Source organism: Ailuropoda melanoleuca, chromosome 3 (genome assembly GCF_002007445.2).
Source record: "Ailuropoda melanoleuca isolate Jingjing chromosome 3, ASM200744v2, whole genome shotgun sequence".
Taxonomy (NCBI): domain Eukaryota; kingdom Metazoa; phylum Chordata; class Mammalia; order Carnivora; family Ursidae; genus Ailuropoda; species Ailuropoda melanoleuca.
In genome coordinates, this window is record NC_048220.1 from 61,688,590 (window position 1) to 61,709,005 (window position 20,416).

General features: G+C 37.1%; 1 long non-coding RNA gene across 1 annotated transcript; it reads right to left on the bottom strand.

Annotated features, from left to right (window-relative positions):
- Positions 1-840: 840 nt before the first annotated feature.
- On the bottom strand, positions 841-2,809 carry LOC117801397. The gene is made up of 3 exons (XR_004623889.1): positions 2,711-2,809; positions 1,785-1,920; positions 841-1,227 (listed from the first exon to the last, which is right to left on the bottom strand). It is a non-coding gene; the product is annotated as an uncharacterized LOC117801397 (long non-coding RNA).
- Positions 2,810-20,416: the final 17,607 nt, after the last annotated feature.

The following is a 20,416-nucleotide window of genomic DNA, read 5'->3' on the forward strand; positions in this document are numbered from 1 at the left end:
CGCCTTCAAATCATTTTGACTTCTTGGAGGTTTTTCTCTAAAACAAAGAGAAAAATTCCAAAACAGTAGTTTCTGCAGGCACAGCCTGGTTCCAGAAGGAGTCAAACCAAAGGCCAGCATAGTTCCAGTAGGAGCAGTCCAGCTCTGAAAAGGAATCAGACTGAAGGCCAAACAAGTACTCTCAGAGATTAAAAAAGTCTTAAAACATATATTGAATAAAGCCTGGAGAGCTCAGACATAAAATGTGGAGCTCAAATTCCAGGAGAAAACTTACCCTCAAACCCCACGGCCAGCAAGAAAGCAGTGAGCCCAATCAGCGACGTGGGTACCAGCACCTGCTTACTCACTAGCCCCGGAATCCGTTGGGGGTCTTCCCTACATCCCACCTGTGATCACCAACTACCGTTAAACTTGAAAATAAAACTGCCAGTTACTTTACCAGCAAAAGATAGGTCTATACAAGACTAGCAGAGAACTGCAAACTACAACAAAACCACACGCAAGGCAAGAAAACAAAGATGGGGACAGAACTCTCTTTTATAGGAGAAAGGGGGAAGTCAGCAGGTAAGTATAGTGGCTTCTCATTGGCTGAGCTGTAACTGTCTCTCATTGGCTGGGCGGTTGCCAGGGGAGACAGAAATCTTCCTCCCTCCTGCTGGGATAGTAAAGTAGTATCCACAGGCAAGGTCCCCTCTCTTCCAGTTGGGTCTGCAATTGTGGAAGAGTGGTAGGTGGTGAGAGTTCCCCCTGCCTGGCTCCTGACTCCCTTCTAAATGAAGTTTCCTTTTATTAATTTTCACAAAGCCAAAAGCTTTGGTTTTTTCACTGTTGTATCTCTGGTGTTCAGAACAAGAGTCCCTGGCACACAGAAGGTGCTCAATAAATATCTGGTGTCTTAATAAATGAATGGTCATTGGATCATGCTGCCTATGATGAACTGAGAATTGATTTATTTATTGCTTACGTTTTGAAATAAAATCATTAAACTGCTAAATATGCATGCTGGAACATGGCAGCTTTAGGGAGAGCTGCACCTTTCAGCCCCATCCCCAGCTTCCTGTCCTGTCCTCCCACACAGCAAGGAGCCTCATGCATACGTCTGGCACAGTTCAGCTGCATGTTTAAGCCCCAGTCCCACTGCTTCCACCCAACTGCCCCTCGCAGCAAACTGCCATCCTCTGGAAACTTCTTTAGTATAGGGTGTGTACGCCAGCAGCAAGGTTTCCCCTGCGGAAAGAAGACCACGGAATTAGGCTACATAGCACTGGAAGTGAGCACAGGCTGTTTGGACGGGGGCTTCAGCGTTCTGAGTATCTGAAGCATGGTATCTAAGGAAGAACGTGGGCTATATGTGGTCATGTCCTCTGGCACAGGGAAGGGTGTGGCTGAAGGATAATAAAAGGAGGACCCTTTAAAGTTATCTAGCCACTAGCCCCTTGTGGTTGTTTAAATTAAAAACTGAATTAATAAAAATTTAGTGAAATTAATTATTTAATTCCTCAGTTATACTAGTTACATTTCAAACATTCAATAGCCACATGTGGTTACCATATTACTCCCCACGCAGATATAGAGCCTTTTCATCATCACAGAAATTTCAAGTGGACCGCAGGGCCCTAAAGCAGAGGCCCTTGAAGCCTCACATCCGGGTTGAAATGAAGTACTCCATGAGCTTTGTTAAATCTCATTGATTTATTCAAAAAATATTTACTGAGCATCTGTTATGTTCCATGTGCCATACGAATTATTAGAAAATCAGAAAGGAGCAAGGAGCAATTTCTTACTTCAGAGAGCATGCCTGCGCGAGAAGTTCTATGACTAAACCACTGCTGACTCTGCAGTGAAAGGAGCGCGGGGGAGCGCGTGGCGCCATCTTTGCTGCAGTTCTAGGCAAGTAGCCTCAAGCAGAATCGAGGTGTTCTACTCAGGGAAATGACATAGAAAAAACGGGATAAAGAGGTACAAAACGAATCCGGCAATATGTAATTAAAGAAACACAAGACCCAGCACCTCTTATGTAGAAATTTCTGCCTTCTAAGTTAGACTGGAGTGTAGAAGACAGGAATGACAAGAGCTGGCTCATTTTACTTCATGAAATTCGTTTGGTTTTGTTTTTTAGAATAACCACCTGGGTGGCCCAGTTGGTTAAGCGGCTGACACTTGGTTTCAGCTCAGATTGTGATCTCTGGGTCATGGGATCCAGCCCCACATTGGGCTTTGCACCCAGCCCGGAGTCTGTTTAAGACTCTCTCTCCTCCCTTTGCCCCTCTGCCACCTCAAATAAATAAATCTTAAAAAAAATAACAAAATAACCGAAAAGGGAAATAACTTAATGGCTTTTTAAAAAAACACATCTTCAAAGTTATGTCTCTGTGGTTTAATGTTTTTCTAGAAAAAAGATTATCTATTTTTATTTGTAGTCCAAATTTTCCCAAGAATATATTTTTCAAGGTTTCTTCCTTCAACTTTTTCTCCTCTAGTACACAACACACAGAAAATTCAAATTCAATTAGTCACTCATTTTCCCACTCAAACTGAAGAAACCTGTTTGGAAAAAAATTACCTTGCAAAGTTAAGTAAGCCTGGATTTATTTTTCTGAATTGAACCCATTTCATTCTGGCAATTTTGATCCGTTCTCACAAATGTATTAAACAGTCCTGCGTGGACGTTGTGTGAGAATAAACACAAGGTTTGTATAAAAGTCCTTACCTGACTTCGGAAGTGGTTTCAGGTGTTCCTTCTTACTGTTTGCCTGGCCATCAAATCTGAAACCTAAAAGGATCCTCCCAGAAGCTTTTGAGAAGCCAGAACTAAGGCAAGGATAGATTTCTCAACAACTCCAGGACTTTGGGACTTGATTGTTTACTTAATCATTAGTTTTGTTTATATTCCTAACTAGTGTTAAATTATTAACTTGATTCTTCATTTCACAGAAACTTATAATAATTGGCAGCCGTCAGTCAGGCAAGTTTGATACATGTTATGCTAAAGTGTGAGGACACATGTTCAAATATGCATTCTCTCTTGGGGATGAGTGTACAGGCCAAAGGAACACCATTCCTACTGTTGTAAATTTCCTCTTATTATCATAAATGTGATATTTTAAACAAAGATATTATCTAAGGAAACTAAACTGCAAAGAAAGAAAGAAAGAAAGAAACTAAATTGCCATTTATAATCTAGTAGCAATGCCACATGCCTTACCCAGAATGGATTTTTGCCTTTGTTTGGTTTAGATTCTATACTCTAGAATTTCCATATGCTTCCTTGAGGTACATACTGTATATTATAGTGCTGTGTATCCATACCACCTTATGGATTTGTATTAAATCCACATTCACATTTATACTATTGCAGAATATTTATTCAGTTTCAAAATGTTTATTTTCATAAATTTTAAGCATATTTAATATGCACAGGCAATTAAATCCTTTAATATCATTTTCTAATAGACTAACTGTAATGAGTTTATTCTGCAGGAAAACAAATGGAAACATTATAAACTAGTTTAATTCTATTTATATTGCCTATAAGGAAGATTTATTTGAAGTAAAAGAAATTGCCTTTGGAAAATTGGTGAATGTGTCTCACTTTCAGTAGAATATCAGAAAGATAATAGTAATAGTTCTATGATGAGATCTTTTTTTTTTTTGGAGATTCATAAACTTCTCTAGTTGGATCTTTCTTTCTTCATAAGTGGCATAGATCTGTAGAATATCATTGTTACTGTCACGTTCTATTAAATACATATTTTAATTTCCTTTCAGCATAGCGTCATAAATTGAATTGACAGCCCAAACTGTCACTTATCCTGAGCACTTATTTGTGGGGTCCAGAAAAAGTAGCCATCCACAAAGGAGACTAATTGCATTGTAACATTAGCTATTAAAGAGTAGAAACAAAACTTTCAAATTTAAAAATAAAAGACTGGAAGTGTACTATTAGCCCTTATCTAGCCATATTGACTAGACCTATTTAGGACTTATTTTATTATTCCTTATCCAAACATCAGGTTGTAAAAATTTACCACATCTCTTCATTTTTAAGAGGGATTTAATAAGCTGTTGAAAGAATGTGTCTCAGCACAAAACATCGTTAACAATTTTTTCAAGAGATAATTCCAACTTTGCCTACCTTGCTGAATCAGTTGGTGAATTATTTATATGTAAAAATCGGTTTAGTCATTGACACTGTTCTCTCCCACAATGTGCCCAGTAGTTCTAGAATTCTCAGCTTCTTACTTGGCAATCCAGAACTTCGATTCTTTAAGGAATCCATGTTCCAGAAGCGTAATACCCTCGCTTTCCCATTAACATTAGTCTGCTTAACAAGTCTACTAGTATTACTATTAGAATTGAATGCAACAATGGTCCTAACTGCCGCTCTTTTGTCTATGTCACACTGACAATTGCCAAACTTCCTCTCTCTAGGGCTTCAGGTGTTACTACTTTTGTTTTGTTTTTTGTTTTGTTTTGTTTTGTTTTGGAAAGAGGGCTCGTCTGGAACAAAGGTTCCAATAATTATGGGAAAATATGAATAAAATACAGGATTCTCAGATCCAATGGAGTGGAATAGGCCTTCCTGGTACATGAAGATGCCTATTACAGCTCAAAGAAAGGAAATATAGTAGGCACTATTTCCTAAACCTATTTAACAACAGAATCCATCTATCGAGATACGCCTATTAACATCTCTCAAAATCAGCGCTTAACACACAGTGGGGTTCTCAAAAAATGTTTGGATGAATATATACGTGAATGAAGGAATGAACAAATTGAATTTGCATACGATTTTACAGAATTTCTCTAAGGTCAGAGAGCATTTCTAATTTATAATTTTCAGGTGCCTGCAGCATCCAATAGTTTCATGTAACCTATGAACACAAAATAAATCTTTGCTATCATTACTGGCAAAGGAAATGAAGAAATTTGATTTTTGCCTATATATTTTCAAATGGCGTGTGAGGAGAACCCAATTGCCCTTTATACTTGTTCATTCACAAACTAGTTTTCAAAAGAATCTAGATAGGTACCTTCATAGTTACTATAGTTGAAAGTGAGTTGGGTTAATGGTATAAAAATGAAAGTGACAACTGCACCTAGATAGTACATTATTTATGGCTACTATTTAAATCAAAAATATTAGAGAAGCGTATTCTCATGAATGGGCTGCAGGAAGGAGGTGATATTCTAAAGCATTCTCTTTGAGGTTCTCTTTGGTGGGAATTGGTAGAGACATCCTTGACTTCATGTCCACGTTCTCTCTTTGGTAATAGAAGTCTAAGTGTCAGTTTTAACACCCAAATCCACTGCTCTGGGAAGACCACAGAAGGGACCAAAGTGGGTATTGCCTGGCCACCTCTGTCTCTCCTGGAAAATGCCCCGGAGTGCATAGGATTCATTATGGCCTTGGCAAAACACCAGCACACACCAGCTGTGTGTGGGACTGCTCAGCCTCCTGCCCAGTGGAGAGGAATAGAAGTCGTCAGTCTTCCTCTGCAGGTTTTCATTAACTCTCTGCTAATCTAGAGCATTAATTCTTGGACTTCTGGGAAAACAGAGTTGTTTAATCCTAAAATCTTAAAGGCAAACATCTTTCTTTTCAAATCTACTTCTGGAATTTGTGAGCATTTGAAAGTAACATTCACAGCAGATTTGCAATATCCACTTTTTGTAAAGGGCAAGTTAATGGTGTGAGTTCCATCTATTACCTGTTAACTGAATGCACTAAATTAGAAGGAAAAATAGGGGGGCTAGCATGGGGGGCAGGGTGGGAATCTGTTACTTCAGTTAGATTTACAGGGAGTCCTTGTAAACAGGGTGCTAAAAAGTGTGTTGGATTTTTTTTAACCTTTTGTGACACACAACAGAGCTGTGAAATCAGTGAATTAAATAGTTCCAGTCCCCTAGGCACACATGAGCAATAGCATAAAAATGGACAGCACCCATTATAACATTACTGTTATGGAGCAGATGGACAGCTTCGGTTTCAGTCTTTTGTCCTTACTTCAGAATGGGGCAGAACTGGGAAACGACTGTAAATTTTCTCAAAAGAGATGAATAGGAAAGCTGTTAACTTTTTTCTTATTAAAAAAAGAAACCTGGAAAAATTCCAAATTACACATTTTGCAGCTCTTTGACTGCAATTCTTTAGCTTTTGCTGCAAAACATCTGTAGGTGGTTAAGCATTTCCCACCCTCATTCCCCAAAATGGAATATCTCATTCCTGGCAAGACATCCAATGCCCGTGAAGACATATGTTTACCAAACCAGTTCACTGCCATATGTGTGCCACAGTTTCTCCAGAGCATGATGCATGTGAGTTGATTGGCTTAGCTTAAGAGACTCAGAAAAGAGAAACAAACAGGAAACAGATTGAGAAAGAAGTAAAAGGTGGGGAGAAAGCAAGTGAGAGAAAGAAGAGAAAGGGGAAGGGAAAGAGAACAATTTTTCATTGTGCTTTTAAAACTTAATTTCTTTTGTAGTGAATGTTGATGAGAAAATTTCCAGTCATATCACAGTAGTTTTTCTACTACTGGGTAATTTCCAAAGAAGCAGAGTGTCAAAATAATGAGGGTACCGAACAGATAATCCTTTAGACTTGAGATATTTTGATATCTAGTCATCTCCAAGTTTATTTCTTTGATGCATGTTAAAAGTATCAAATGAAACAACATTAATAACCGCTTGAATTTAAATTTTAATTTTGGGCTTAGAAAAAGTTAGCACATTTTGAAAAAGTCCAAAATAGAACCTCAAATACAATATAATCTTATTAGACCCAATGACTAATTCTAGCCATTAAAGGAGAGCGGTTATTTACATAGCACTTCAGATTCACTGAAATAATTTTAAATTTTAAGATAATTTTGCAAAATAATAAAAACTTACCCCTTCAACAAGCAAAAACAAAAACAAGGTGAAGAAAAGAAAATGTATACTTCATTTTTCAAAAGTTTCTGCTCTGCATATTAATTAAAAGTGTCTAACAAAAACCTAATATATGGATGGCGCAAACTGTTGGTAGTAAATAGCTTCTAAATGTTAATAAACAAATACATTGATTGCTTCCTGGAGAAAGAACAGTTTCATTTAAAAGAATTTTACATAGGAAAAATAATTTGAAGCATTCAAAAAGGACAAAAGACTAATATGGGTCCGGATATAAAACTGATATTGTTAATTATACAATCTTGACCCAGGCAAATCACATTACCTGTATTATGAAAAAATTTAAGAGAATTTGCCAAGTTTTATCTATTCTGATTTTTCTACCATTTGGCACTATTACAGTCAGTGGGTAGACTGAGATAAAGCTTTGAAATAATATAAATGTGTCAACACAACCAACTCTTATGTGTTCCCATAAAGTTTATATTTTTATTTTTGAAAAGCTTTTGCTATTTAATTAAGACTTAGCTTCTTACTTTTAATCTCATTTTGCAGTTGCAAAAAAAAAAAGGAAAGAAAAAAAGAAAAAATCTAGTACTGTTCGGCTATGTTGCTGTGTTGTCATGGATACACAAGTATGGAACATCACTACCACCAGTAAGTAAACAAGATTCTCAAAGAGCACTTGGTAGGACATACTAACCTTGTAGCATTGCTGGCTGCAGAGAACTTTAAGCAAATGATTTGTGGTTTTAAAATAACACATATTAGTGGAAGTAAAGAAGTTAGACTAATATCCACTTTTTGTATATGTTTATTCAATAATTTTTAGAGGAATTTAAAATTGCATAATTTTCTTCTCGATGTTCATGTTGTGTATCAATTATTCTTATATCATTAATAGAAATTGTCATTAGAATGATCAGTTTCTGTTTTCTGTGGTTATAATAGTACTTCACAAGCACTAATTATTTATGGAGGAGAATAATAAATGTTCTTTCATTTATAGGGGTCTTTCAGCACGTGTTTGGAAGATTACATTTAATATCAGAGCCTTTAATGCTATTTCATTTTTGTGTTTTTTTGGTTTATTTTTTGTTCATTTGCTCTTTCCTTGAAGCAAAGTTTACTATGCATTCAGACTAAAAGTTAAAATTTCATTACAACGAGAACAGGGTGCTTGATTATAGCAAGTCAGTGTCTTATAAGGATGAAGGAATGGCGATTAAAATCTTTATGTTTGTATTTCAAAAGAGAAGGAAAAATACATGGATTATTCAGAATGGACTGCTTAGTTCTGTGTATTAAACTTAGCAGGAATAAAAATCTGTCCCATTTTAATTTTTCCAGCTCATATGTGATGGAAATAAATTCTGATAATCGAGATAGCTTAAACTTTAAACACTTTCACCAAACACAGAATGTGCTGTTATGTCTGTGTGCATCTTGTGAAAAACCATGCACACATTGTTTTTTTGGGAAAGTTTCTCCTCTATGTAGTTGCAGAAAGACCCCAAAGCAGGACATTTTACACATTCCACTGGGCTGCTTTAGTTTTTTGTTTGAATGAATGTATCAACAACTTGAAAAGTTACCAAAAACTTAACTACTGAGTTTTGTAAACTTTGTTGAAAATACACATAAAGCCATGCAGATTAGGGGAAAAAAAAAAAAACTGTATTCCACTACAACAAAGAATGGAAGCTGACATATTAGATTAAAAGAGTCAGAATATTGTACAATTTTATAAGTTATCTTACTCTATGTCTCATGGGGAAGAATAATTAACCTGGGGGGTGGGAGGAGGGAACCGAGTTAGTACCCTAACGAAGGTAAACACCTAGCTGAAATGCAGATGTGCAAACGAAAAGATTTTGCAATAAATCTGGATCTACAGAAATTAAATGGGAAAATACAGGTTTGTTTCTTGTCAAGCCAAATAGATCTTTCTCAATTTAATCTGTAAAAGACTGTTACACTGCAGGCCTCCATGAGAACCAGGGCAGTTCCTTGTGGGGACTATCTTATTTCTATTTCCCAGATACATGTTTTCTCCTTTCACAACTATTTTAAGAATTGTAAGTAAGCAGGGCTCTAAAATTCAAGTTCAGTGTGCAGAGAGTTAATTTAAATTTGATAACAAATGGCTCTGCTTTTGAAATGAATGTAGCCTGGCAACTTCAACTGGGAACCCTTCGGAGGGCCTCAATTATGTATGCAGCTTCTTTGAGAAATAGTTTCACACATCTGACCCAAGGACCACTATGTTGTTGCCATGAAATAAAACTGTACGTAGGCATTGTTTCATTTCTGTACCCGCTATACACTGCCAGACTCCACTCCCCTCCCCCACCCTGCGCATGCATGTACACACATACACACACACACACACCTCTCTCTCTCTTTCTCAAACTCCTTTATTGTCATTCTGCTGCTATTTTTTTCTAGTAGAGGGAATGCATCAATATAATTATCGTAAGCATAATGGACCCTGATTACTTTTTTTTGTTATAAAAATATTCTGATTCTAAACGCCTAACTGTTCCGGTCAAAATCAGGAGTGGGAAACCTAAGATAAGGAAAGGGTTAAACCACCCACACCATTTCATTTTTTTCAAAATGGCTGCTTTGTCTGTGTGCATACACCAATAGCAAATGTCCTTCTGTTATTGTACAGCCAATTTGATGTGTCAAGTATTCATATGCTAATAACGGTACAGTTTCTCACTTTTTCACAGATAAATGGTAAAGATTGTTACAGACAGTGAAACACAAGAATAAACAGCTTTTATTTCAGACGCGATAAATTACTTTCCATTCAAATAACATGCGACACACGCTGCTGACCATTTTGTTTCTATTCACTGTTAGTTTGCCTTCTGGGTGTGTTTTTTTAGAATAGTTTGAAAATATTTAACAGATATGGACAGAGTTGTTGCTAAAGACTTGATTGCATTAATTTGCTTTGTAGTCATTTCATCACTCGAAGTTCATTTTTATGCTCTGTTATTACAGGGGGAGAAAGTTTGATGGAAAATCTGACACTGTTTCCCTAACATGGTACAATCAAGTCTTTTTAAAGCTTGGTAATGACAGTATTTGAAGAATGGATATCTTCCTTTCCAGGTTAGCAGAAATGTCATTTAGTAAATAAAATCCCTTGCTAAGAATATCACCTAAAAAGAGGCACTTGAATGAAATGGAAGTTGTTCTGTCAGAACAAAGTGGAATCATTTCGGTTTTCTGAGACATAAATATGTCCTTCACAAAAGGCTGAGTAGGTTAAATATATATGATTAAGACATACTGGTATTGTTAGGATGGATAAATTAATGCAAAAATGGGGGGCAGGGGGAGGTTAAAGTAAAAGATAATTAACCAGTCCTTAGAGAAATATTTTTAAAAGAATGTACTCATGAACGCGCATGCATTGATGACTGAGTTGTAAATCAAAAGCAATATTTCTGATTTACTTTTCATCAATTTAACAAAAATGTGCTTTTATACTCGAGTTGTAATACTTTCCCTTAGGGACAAAAATTAGAAAACTTAGAAATAAAACTGATGATTTTTCCAGCTACTTCTTCAGGTCACTTTACTGCGCCTAGATCATTTGTCAAAGCTTTACATATGACCACTATTTAGCTTATAGCTGGTCCTCTATGACTGTTATCTATGCTTGGTTTAGTGGCGACTTTTGATGGAAAAGCGTACAAAATAAAAAACAAACACGAAAAAGTAGCTGGATTCACTAGACTGAAAGATCACGGCTTTTAAAAGCGGGTCATACAAAAGTTTTTTTTTTTTCCTAGTTTCCCAAAATTAAAGGCACGCACACACATGCACACACTCACGCACAGAGATATCCAGACAAAATCAAATTAGAGAATTTTTAGAAGTACAACCCTTGATCATGTAATAGTCTGCCTTGAGACATTAAGGATTCCACAGGTAACTATGACATCAGGTCAATGAGGCTGCAGCTCCCTAATAGCGTAATCAGCAGATTGCAAATTTTTATATAATTCTAGTACAAAAGCTAGCCATTTAAAGGCAGTCCTATAATCTCAGACCTTTTCTCTGAACTCCAAAATACCAGAGATGACGATTATATCATATCAATGAAGAATAATGAACGCCAAGCGACCACTTTTATGTCAAACATGGACAATCAAGGGGTTTTTCTACTCTAGGTCTATGCAAGGAAGCTAATAAAACTTATTCCCCCTTTCTTCCTCTCAGATGCCATTGTTAAACCTATAAATTAATAGGATCAACTCTCAATACCTATTTTAAATCTTCTCTGTTACATATATTAACATTATTTTGCTACAAGAAGAGTAGTTAATAGCAGATGAGATACTAATTTTTACTTTATGGGACACCCATCAAAAAGTGACTGTAAGCTAATTTATCAAAATTGAAATAAAGTAGGACACGAGTAACTATTTCAAGAATTAATTTAAAATGTGATATATGTCACATAAGCGGCATTACTCGGATTGTGTTATTAATTTAAATGTTTCTTAACTAATTATGAAGACTAAATGGAGAACTTTCCCCCCATTGTTTCTTTTCTTCTCCCCTCTAGTCTCTCTTTATCTGTGTAAATACAATTAGGTGTCACTCAGAGCTCTGAATCTTCTATTTTTCTCCCTGTTAATTCTTGTCTTTAGTGTAATTAGCACCTTGGTCACAAGCACAGGAATACACAACAGGAGTTGACTTTCCTGGCCTATTTTGGTATTGCTTCCATCACTGCACACTGTTTTCCTTTGCTCAGGAAGCTGCCTTTTTAAGTACAGCGATGTAAATCACCAACTCAAATTTTATACAGGGGACACACGGTTACTAAGGACTACTACAGAAGGTGTCAGCTGCCTGTAATGTTTGATCTCTCAAAACATCCTCCTGTGTATGAACTCCAGGCAAACTGCTCTGCGTTCAGGTAGTGGCATTCTACCCTCACTCATGATGGGTTCATTATAACCGAGATTTCAATTAAAAGTAAACAGAATGGAGCACCAAAATTCTAGGGGCTGCTAATGGGCTGGAGGAAACGTGCTTTTGTCTTCTGACCTCAAAGTACAGGTTGTAGGTGCGTATTCTAAATCATCCTGCAATTTACACTGTCTGACTAATTTTGAGATAAGAACTGTAGTTTTTGGGTTTTTTTTCAAGAAGTATGAGAATTGTGTTCTGAGTTTTGGGGTTTACCTGTACACAACTTTTTTTTTTCGTTTATACTCTCTGCCACAAGTTTCCAGCCTGTCGCTTATAAGAAAAAGTATCATATAGGCAAGGTGAGCAAAAAAAATGAAGGGATGATCGAGTGTCATACAAAGTCACAGAGCTTCTCAGTTCCAAGAGTAAAATTATGTTCAAGGACTGAGGATACTCTCTGCCTGGAATTGCCTACACCCGCAGCTACCAGCTGAATGAAACAGTATGACACGCTTCCTTCTTTTTCTTGTAATCAGATTGACCATGAGGTGTTCCATGATATTTTGGGACAAATGGCACTCTACAAAAATACACTATCTGTACTTATGTGGCCTAAGACACATACTTCTTGGATCTCTGTAGATGTAGCACTGTTTCGGAGTATGGTCCCTGTGTATAGTTTAGGTTATTTTTACACACAAAAAGGCAAATGGAGACTCCAGGCAATAATCAACATAAATCATGTGGAAAAAAAACCTCAAACCTTACCTTAAATAGCTACATATGTTAAGCAAGAAACTTATTTCAATTTCAATACCTTTATCTAGAAATTGATTTAATTGTGGATTTTTTTTCTCCACAGGCTCTATGTTACTGAAATATTGTAAATTTTTAGATGTGTGATTATAAACTATGTCTCAAATAAACAAACTGCAGTGTGAATTTCAGGCCATGAGCATTAGGATAAGAAAACATTCCCATGAAGGTCAGATCTACAAATGTTACCTGAAATGAAGAACTGAGGCGTTATCTAGCAATGCAAGCTCTGAACAGTTACTCTTGAAATAATCACTGGGGCCCAAGTTATCTAGATCATTGTCTTAAGAATTCACATTATTTGTATAGATCCATTCTGACCAACTGGGTCTAAAGAGTTTCACCAGTGGCACGAGGATCATTAAGCATGACGAACTTAACAAACACGCATGTCCCTCAAGCTTTTCAGATCGCTATTTTCTGTATCTCTTCTCGAAGTAGCAAAATCCCTACCAGGAGAGATTCTCTCATAGGCATAGAGGCAAGAGATCAGGTTCCTAGGTCCCGTGTTTGCCATCTATAAATGGTTTTGGTGGTTTGGACCATAAAACAAAAGTCACTTTTTTCCTTCTATTCAGTCAGGGAAATGATGAGTACTGTGAGTCAACAACAAAGGAGAGCAGGGCTAATGAACAGAGAATAGGGGCCTTCTCTGATTGCTCCCACACTGATGCACCACCCTGGATAGCTCATTAGGGTACTCAGCAGAATACAAAGAGTCTTTTAAATAAAGCCTTGTTCCAAAAGAGTGTATTCATCACCTCATGCATATCCAGGATAGGAGGGCTCTCTCCTTGGACTCTGAATGAAACAACCTGTAATCATTTGTATGGAGATGTTGCTAAACATATTTATAACCTCAAAGAAGTCTTCATTCATTGGAACAGGGACAACCTCAGAAGAAATGGATTTTCCCAAGGGTACCACATTTTCTTTCTTTCTTTCTTTCTTTCTTTCTTTCTTTCTTTCTTTCTTTCTTTTTTTTGGTGTTAGTACCTTTGTAACCTATTGGACTGAGGGCACTGTGGGAACAGTCTAGAGAGACTTTGCCCTTTACACAGAGAAAAGGAATCTAAAGGACAGGAGCCTTGTGACAAAAAAGAAAGAAAGAATGAAAGGAAGAAAAGGACCAAAGTGACTCATGTCCATCTAATGGAGTAGGCACCTAACTAAGCAATAATTACAACTTTTCCACTATTCTGTCAGAGGGTCCCGTCACAGGCTGGATTTTGGCACAGCGTTAGTGTGTGAAATTAGAAGTTACTTTAAATAGAAGGGAAGCCCAGGAACACGAGGTAGTGTTCGTGACTTGGATTATACTAAAGGCAACATGGGTTGCCTTTGAGTTAGATGAACTGTATTCATTTTTGTCTTGGCTATGGAGGGCTGTGCTGCTTTCCTCCTCTAGGCTTGAAGTTAAAAAGCTATAGGATTAGTCTTACCTGCCAGAGAGAACAATGGGCTAAAGTGACACAAGCCAGGAGAGCTTTCTCGAATAAATGATGCTGTGCTCAATTTACAATGGCTTGGAAATAACAGTAATTATTATAGGTGGAGAAGGAGACATTCTATAGCACTGTGCTGAAAAGCCATAAACCTTTTGGGGCTAGCAAAAATTCCTGCAGAGGTTCAAGTTAAAGTGAAAGTAAAGGACTTAAATCATGATAGTGATCTCACATGGGTGCAATCTCAAGTGATCAAGCGTGTACTTTAGAAAAATCATTCTATAAATTTAATTTGGGACTGAATTTAGCAACTTCTTTTGGGGGCTGACTGCCTCCATATAGAGTGAGGTACTGATCAATTCCTGTCTCTTCATTGCTGAGGCTAGCAGCAAGTGAGAATGTTTGAGGAGAATAAGAATGCAGGTACCTACTCTCCTACTCTATATGTCATTTTTAGATTGAAAACTTCATACAATATTATTGTTAAAACTAATTGTTTAGGGAAATATTGATCAATTGTATTCATTTTTGGATGAGCTCCAAAGCAATTCTAATGGAAGAGTGAAGCCCTCTCTGCAGAGTGTCCTCCTGCTGCGCGGGTCTGGCAGTGACTGCTGCTGCAGAAATTTCTCCTGACCTGGCTACCGGTACATCTTCCCCTCCAGGAAGGAGCATTTTGCAACTGAGCAGATGATTTAGATTAGCAGCTGGACAAGCTATTGGCTAATTCTTGGCACTTATTTATCAACATTCTTATACCAACCCGGTACACATACTCTTGAGGCAACGTAAAACATGACAGAATGAAATATTCAGTCATTATCTTGCAATTTACATTTTACCATAATTAGAAAAGAGTCATCAATGACGACTCTAGATGTAACTCTAATTCTAAATTTCAGTTGAATTTTCAATTTTCATATTAAGAAAACTATAATTAATCCTTAAAATATGTTGCTGCCTGAACATTGGGAAGACTGGAAGGATAAAGTCAGTGCTAATAAATTAAATGTGTGTGGACACAACACACATATATCTATATAGATATATTACAGATATAGATGTAGCTGCAAATAAATGTATGTATAGATATGAAGAAATAGATATGTAGATAGTAGAGAGATGGGATTTTTTGTTATATGTAAGCTTTAAATAACTAGAGATTCTATTTCAATTATGTATCTTAAGTCGGTCCAAGTATGTAAAAAGAAAGAAAATCAGCAACCACTGATTATTTTTATTTGGGAAATCAATCCTTGCTGAGTTCCTGAAACTTGGATTAGTTGCTACTTGGTGTACATGTTTGTATGAGTGTTAGTAAGGAAACCTATTCTGACTTAATGCCTGGACAATTGAAATGTATTAGGTTTTAGATGTGCAAATTTTTATTATAACATTGCTACTGAGATAACAATAATACCAGAAACTATAAATGTGAACTTCCTGCTATTGGAGAAGGTACATAACTTTAAACAATCATAATTGTAAAGAATCACATGACTTTGAGAGCACATATAAATTTCCCTTGGGCCTTTCTTCTAACTTGATGACACAGAAAGGTAGAGGGTTTTTTGTTGTGTTTTGTAAGAATTTCAAAAGTTAGGCTCAGAAGAACTGCCTATTTTCAGGTAGGTTTTGGACATCTGAAAGGGGACCACTCCAACCCACAGGAAGCATGCTCTGCAGTGATCTGAGAATCTACCTGGAGGAAGCACCAAGGGGAAATGAAGAAGACTAACGAGATGACCGAGGGGAAATGAAGAAGACTACCGAGATGACCGTGGGAGCTCAACTGTGAGGGACTTGTGTCAAGCTGAAGGCAGGAGCCCATATTCTCAATTATCTTCCATCACACAGACACATGGCCCCCAAATCTTCACATCTAACTTTCTAAAGTAGATACCATCAGAGAGATACAACAGGATCATAGAGAGGGAAAGCCACAAACCCAGAGCTCCGTTTTTGTGGGAGAAGGAAAAATCTTGATCCCTACTAAATTGACAAAACAGCTGGAAATAGCTGAATACTTTTAATATAGACAATTGTCTCAAGTTGTTTTTTTATTAAAATCAATTCCAGGGGCGCGTGGGTGGCACAGCGGTTAAGCGTCTGCCTTCGGCTCAGGGTGTGATCCTGGCGTTATGTGATCGAGCCCCACATCAGGCTCCTCCTCTATGAGCCTGCTTCTTCCTCTCCCACTCCCCCTGCTTGTGTTCCCTCTCTAGCTGGCTGTCTCTATCTCTATCAAATAAATAAATAAAATCTTTAAAGAAAAAAAATCAATTCCAAGATCAGGGTGCCTGGGTGGTGGAGTCGGTTAAGGCTCCAACTCTTGGTTTCAGCTCAGGTCGTGATCTTGGGGTCATGAGATGGAGACCCACATGGAGCCCCCATATGGGGCTCCACACTCAGCGTGGAGTCTGCTTGAGATTCTCTCTTCCTGTCCCTCTGCCCCTCCCACTCCTGCTCTCTCTCTCTCTCCTTCTAAAATAAATAAATCTTTAAAATCAATTCCAAGATTGGGGAAAGACATTTTATTTTTTAAAATTTAAATTCAATTAATTAACATATAGTGTATTATTAGTTTCAGAGGTAGAGTTCAGATTCATCAGTCTTATGTAATACACGGTGCTCATTACATCATGTGCCCTCCTTAACATCTATCACCCAGTTACCCCATCACCCAACCCCTCTCCCTTCCAGCAACCCTCAGTTTGTTTCCTATGATTAAGAGTCTCTTATGGTTTGTGTTCCTCTCTGATTTCGTCTAATTTTATTTTTCCCTCTCTTCCCTTATGATCCTCTGTTTTCTTAAATTCCACATACCAGTGAGATCATATGATAATTGTCTTTCTCTGATTGACTTATGTCGCTTAGCATAATAATACCCTCTAGTTACGTCCACGTTATTGTAAATGGCAAGATTTCTTTTTTTCTTGATGACTAATATTCCATTGTGTATATATATATACAACACATCTTCTTTATCCATTCATCTGTCGATGGACATCTGGGCTCTTTCCATAGTTTGGCTATTGTGGACATTGCTGCTATAGACACTGGGGTGCAGGTGCCCCTTCGGATCACTACATTTGTATCTTTGGGGTAAATACCTAGTGGTGCAATGGTCTTAGGGTAGCTCTATTTTCAATTTTTGGAGGAACCTCCATACTATTTTCCAGAGTGGCTACACCAGCTTGCATGTCAGTGTGGGGAAAGACATTTTATTTTATTTTATTTTTTAAAGATTTTATTTATTTATTTGACAGAGATAGAGACAGCCAGCGAGAGAGGGAACACAAGCAGGGGGAGTGGGAGAGGAAGAAGCAGGCTCATAGAGGAGGAGCCTGATGTGGGGCTCGATCCCATAACGCCGGGATCACGCCCTGAGCCAAAGGCAGACGCTTAACCCGCTGTGCCACCCAGGCGCCCCGGGAAAGACCTTTTAAATGCTAAAATCCTAAAATTCTTTTTGGATGTGTTCGCTAATTCTCCTGATTAATCATTAGGTTTTTAAATACAAAGCTGAATTTAAACCCAGATGATGAAAATAATGGAAATATCTTTCTGAGGCCAGAAGCATATATACTTTGGAAGCTAGCTACCTCTTATTAATAATACACTCAAATATAGGAAGCATTACAACACGCAAAGTCTTCCAACTAAAAGAGCTTTGCCGTAGATATCTAATTTAGAGACAGTATTGTTAACAATGTTGACATTTAAGTGGCCATAGCTAAAGCATTGCAAAGAACATTCCATTACAGTAAATGTGAAAACCGACAACTTTTCTTGGTGTTCGGCTTAACAGAATATAAATGTGTTGGTTGACATGTGAAGGTTGAAATAACTAGAAATGACTTTCATAACTAGAAAGTTTACCTGATAATTTGAGCGAAAGGGGCTTGTAGAGAAAAGCTTTCAATGCAATGGGACTACAATAGGAAGAAAAAATTTATCGCATACTGAGTCTACTTCCCTGAGCTCTGTATCAGAAACCAGGGTTAGCTGTACCAGCCCATATTTTCTCCACAGAACTAGTCTACTTTTAAGACTCCAGCCCTAGTCTGTTACAAAACTAGTCTAATTGGATGCCCCATCAGATTAAACACAACATTTCTATACCTGAGTGGACCATACCATCTATAATGTCCCCTACCCCGTCCAACCCCCCCAAAAAGAAAATCCAAACTTCCTTCCCTTTCTGACTTACCTATATTCCATTTGGACCAACCAACAAGTACAGTTTTTATTTTTTTGTAGTAAGTCACTTCTTAACCTTGTATCCATTGACTGTCATTATACTCAAGTCATACCCAAATTATTAATATTCCTCTCAGAAGTTTTTCTGTCTCTCTCCCCACTCTATTCAGCTTTAGAAGCCACTGACAAGTTAATCCCCCAGAGCTTCACTTTTAGTTGGTAACTCTTTTGCTAAAAACGCTAAATGTCTATTCACTGGCTCCTAAGCCTGGGAAACAATGACTCCCACAAGGGACTTATTTCCTATTTCTCCTCATCACCATTGCCTGACTACAACTCATAAGGCCTGAGTCTCTGAACATGCCAGGCCATTCCCAGCTCTCCTTCTTTATACGGCCCACTACCCAACCCTTTCCCATCCTCTTTACCGTTAATGTCTCACTCGAATACTAATTCCTCTATGGATATTTTAATGACAATGTTAGTCTCGTCTGTCTTTGTCTTACTTCATACATAGGCTTCATCAAGGCAAGGACCTTACAATTCAGAAATTACCTGTGGGGCTTCATCCACAGGAATAAATCAATATTTCTAATTTGTCCATTTAATTACAGGAAAACATTTTATACCATTATGATTCCAAAAAGTGGTGAGACCCTAAAAAATAATGTAAAATAGAATTTTACCAATTAAATCATATATTTAACAGAGTAGAGCTGATTAAAGGAAACTTGTTAACAAAACATTTTTAAAATAAAAATAAAATTGTAATATTAATCATTAGCAGATAGATATGTTTGGTTTTTTAGAAATTTAAATATTCTCAAATAAGTTTTACATATTGAGTCATGATTTATAATATTCCACAACTTCATGATTTGATTAAGTTTGGAAGTTAAGCAAATACTTTATAGTAGAAATTATTATTCATCAGAAATAAATTATGTTTAAATTGTTTTAATTTTAAGGATTTTAATGATATTAATGATATATTAAATAATTTTAATAGAATTTTAGTGATAAAAATTAAAAATTTTATAATACTTAGCAGATTTTATTTTTTTATTTTGATTTTTTTAAAAAGTTTATTCAAGTACTTCTGGGATAAGAAGTCCTGGGTCAGTCCAGTGGCTTAAGAGTCAGGATTAAGATTTTTTTTTTTTTTTTTTTTGAGAAGGAGTAGGTGATGGGTTCCGGGAGAGGGGGAGAGACTCCTCAAGCAGGCTCCATACCCAGTGTGCAGCCCAATGCAAGGCTCAATCTTACAACCTTGAGATCATGAACTAAGCTGAAAATGAGTCTGTCACTCAATTGACTGAGCCACCCAGGCACCCAATACTTAGCAGACTTTTAAAAAACGTACTTTCAAATGCATTATGTAAGTGGGCCTTCATAACATTTTAAGATTGTAAAGACTGGCATTCCCATTTTAAAGATGAAAGAACTAAAATCAAAGAACCACATATATCCATAAAGTAATTTGATTCTCAACATTGAAGGGTGGTTGTTCCTATTTTTTATTTTAGAGAGGAAACAACTGAACCTGTGAGAAGTTAAATCATGTGTCCATAGCCACTAAGTTGCCAAGTAGCACATTTGTGATTTATAAACCCCAGTCTGTCCAATTCCGAAGTCTCTGTCTTTCCATAGTTCTTCCAACATGTACCATGATATAGCACAAAGAACACATACCATGACTGGGAATGAAAATATTTTTTATTGGGGTGCCTGGGTAGTGCATTCAGTTGAACCTCAGACTCTTAGTTTTGGCTCGGGTCGTGCTCCCAGGGTCTTGAGATCAAGCCCAGCTCAGTGTGAAGTCTGCTTAAGACTTTCTCTCCTTCTCGTTCTACTTCTCCAGCCCCAGCCGCCCCCCATGCCTCTTCTCTCTTTCCCCGCTAATTTAAAAAAATAAAAATAAAAAAATGTTTATTGAGTACTTACTAAATATATCAAACTTCATCATTTATCTTAATGATAATCCTTACAAGAAGTTTTATTTATTTTATTTTATTTTTAAAGATTTTATTTATTTGCTTGAGAGAGAGACAGGGACAGAGATAGCAAGAGAGAGCACAAGCTGGGAGGAGAGGGAGAAGCAGGCTCCCACTGAGCAG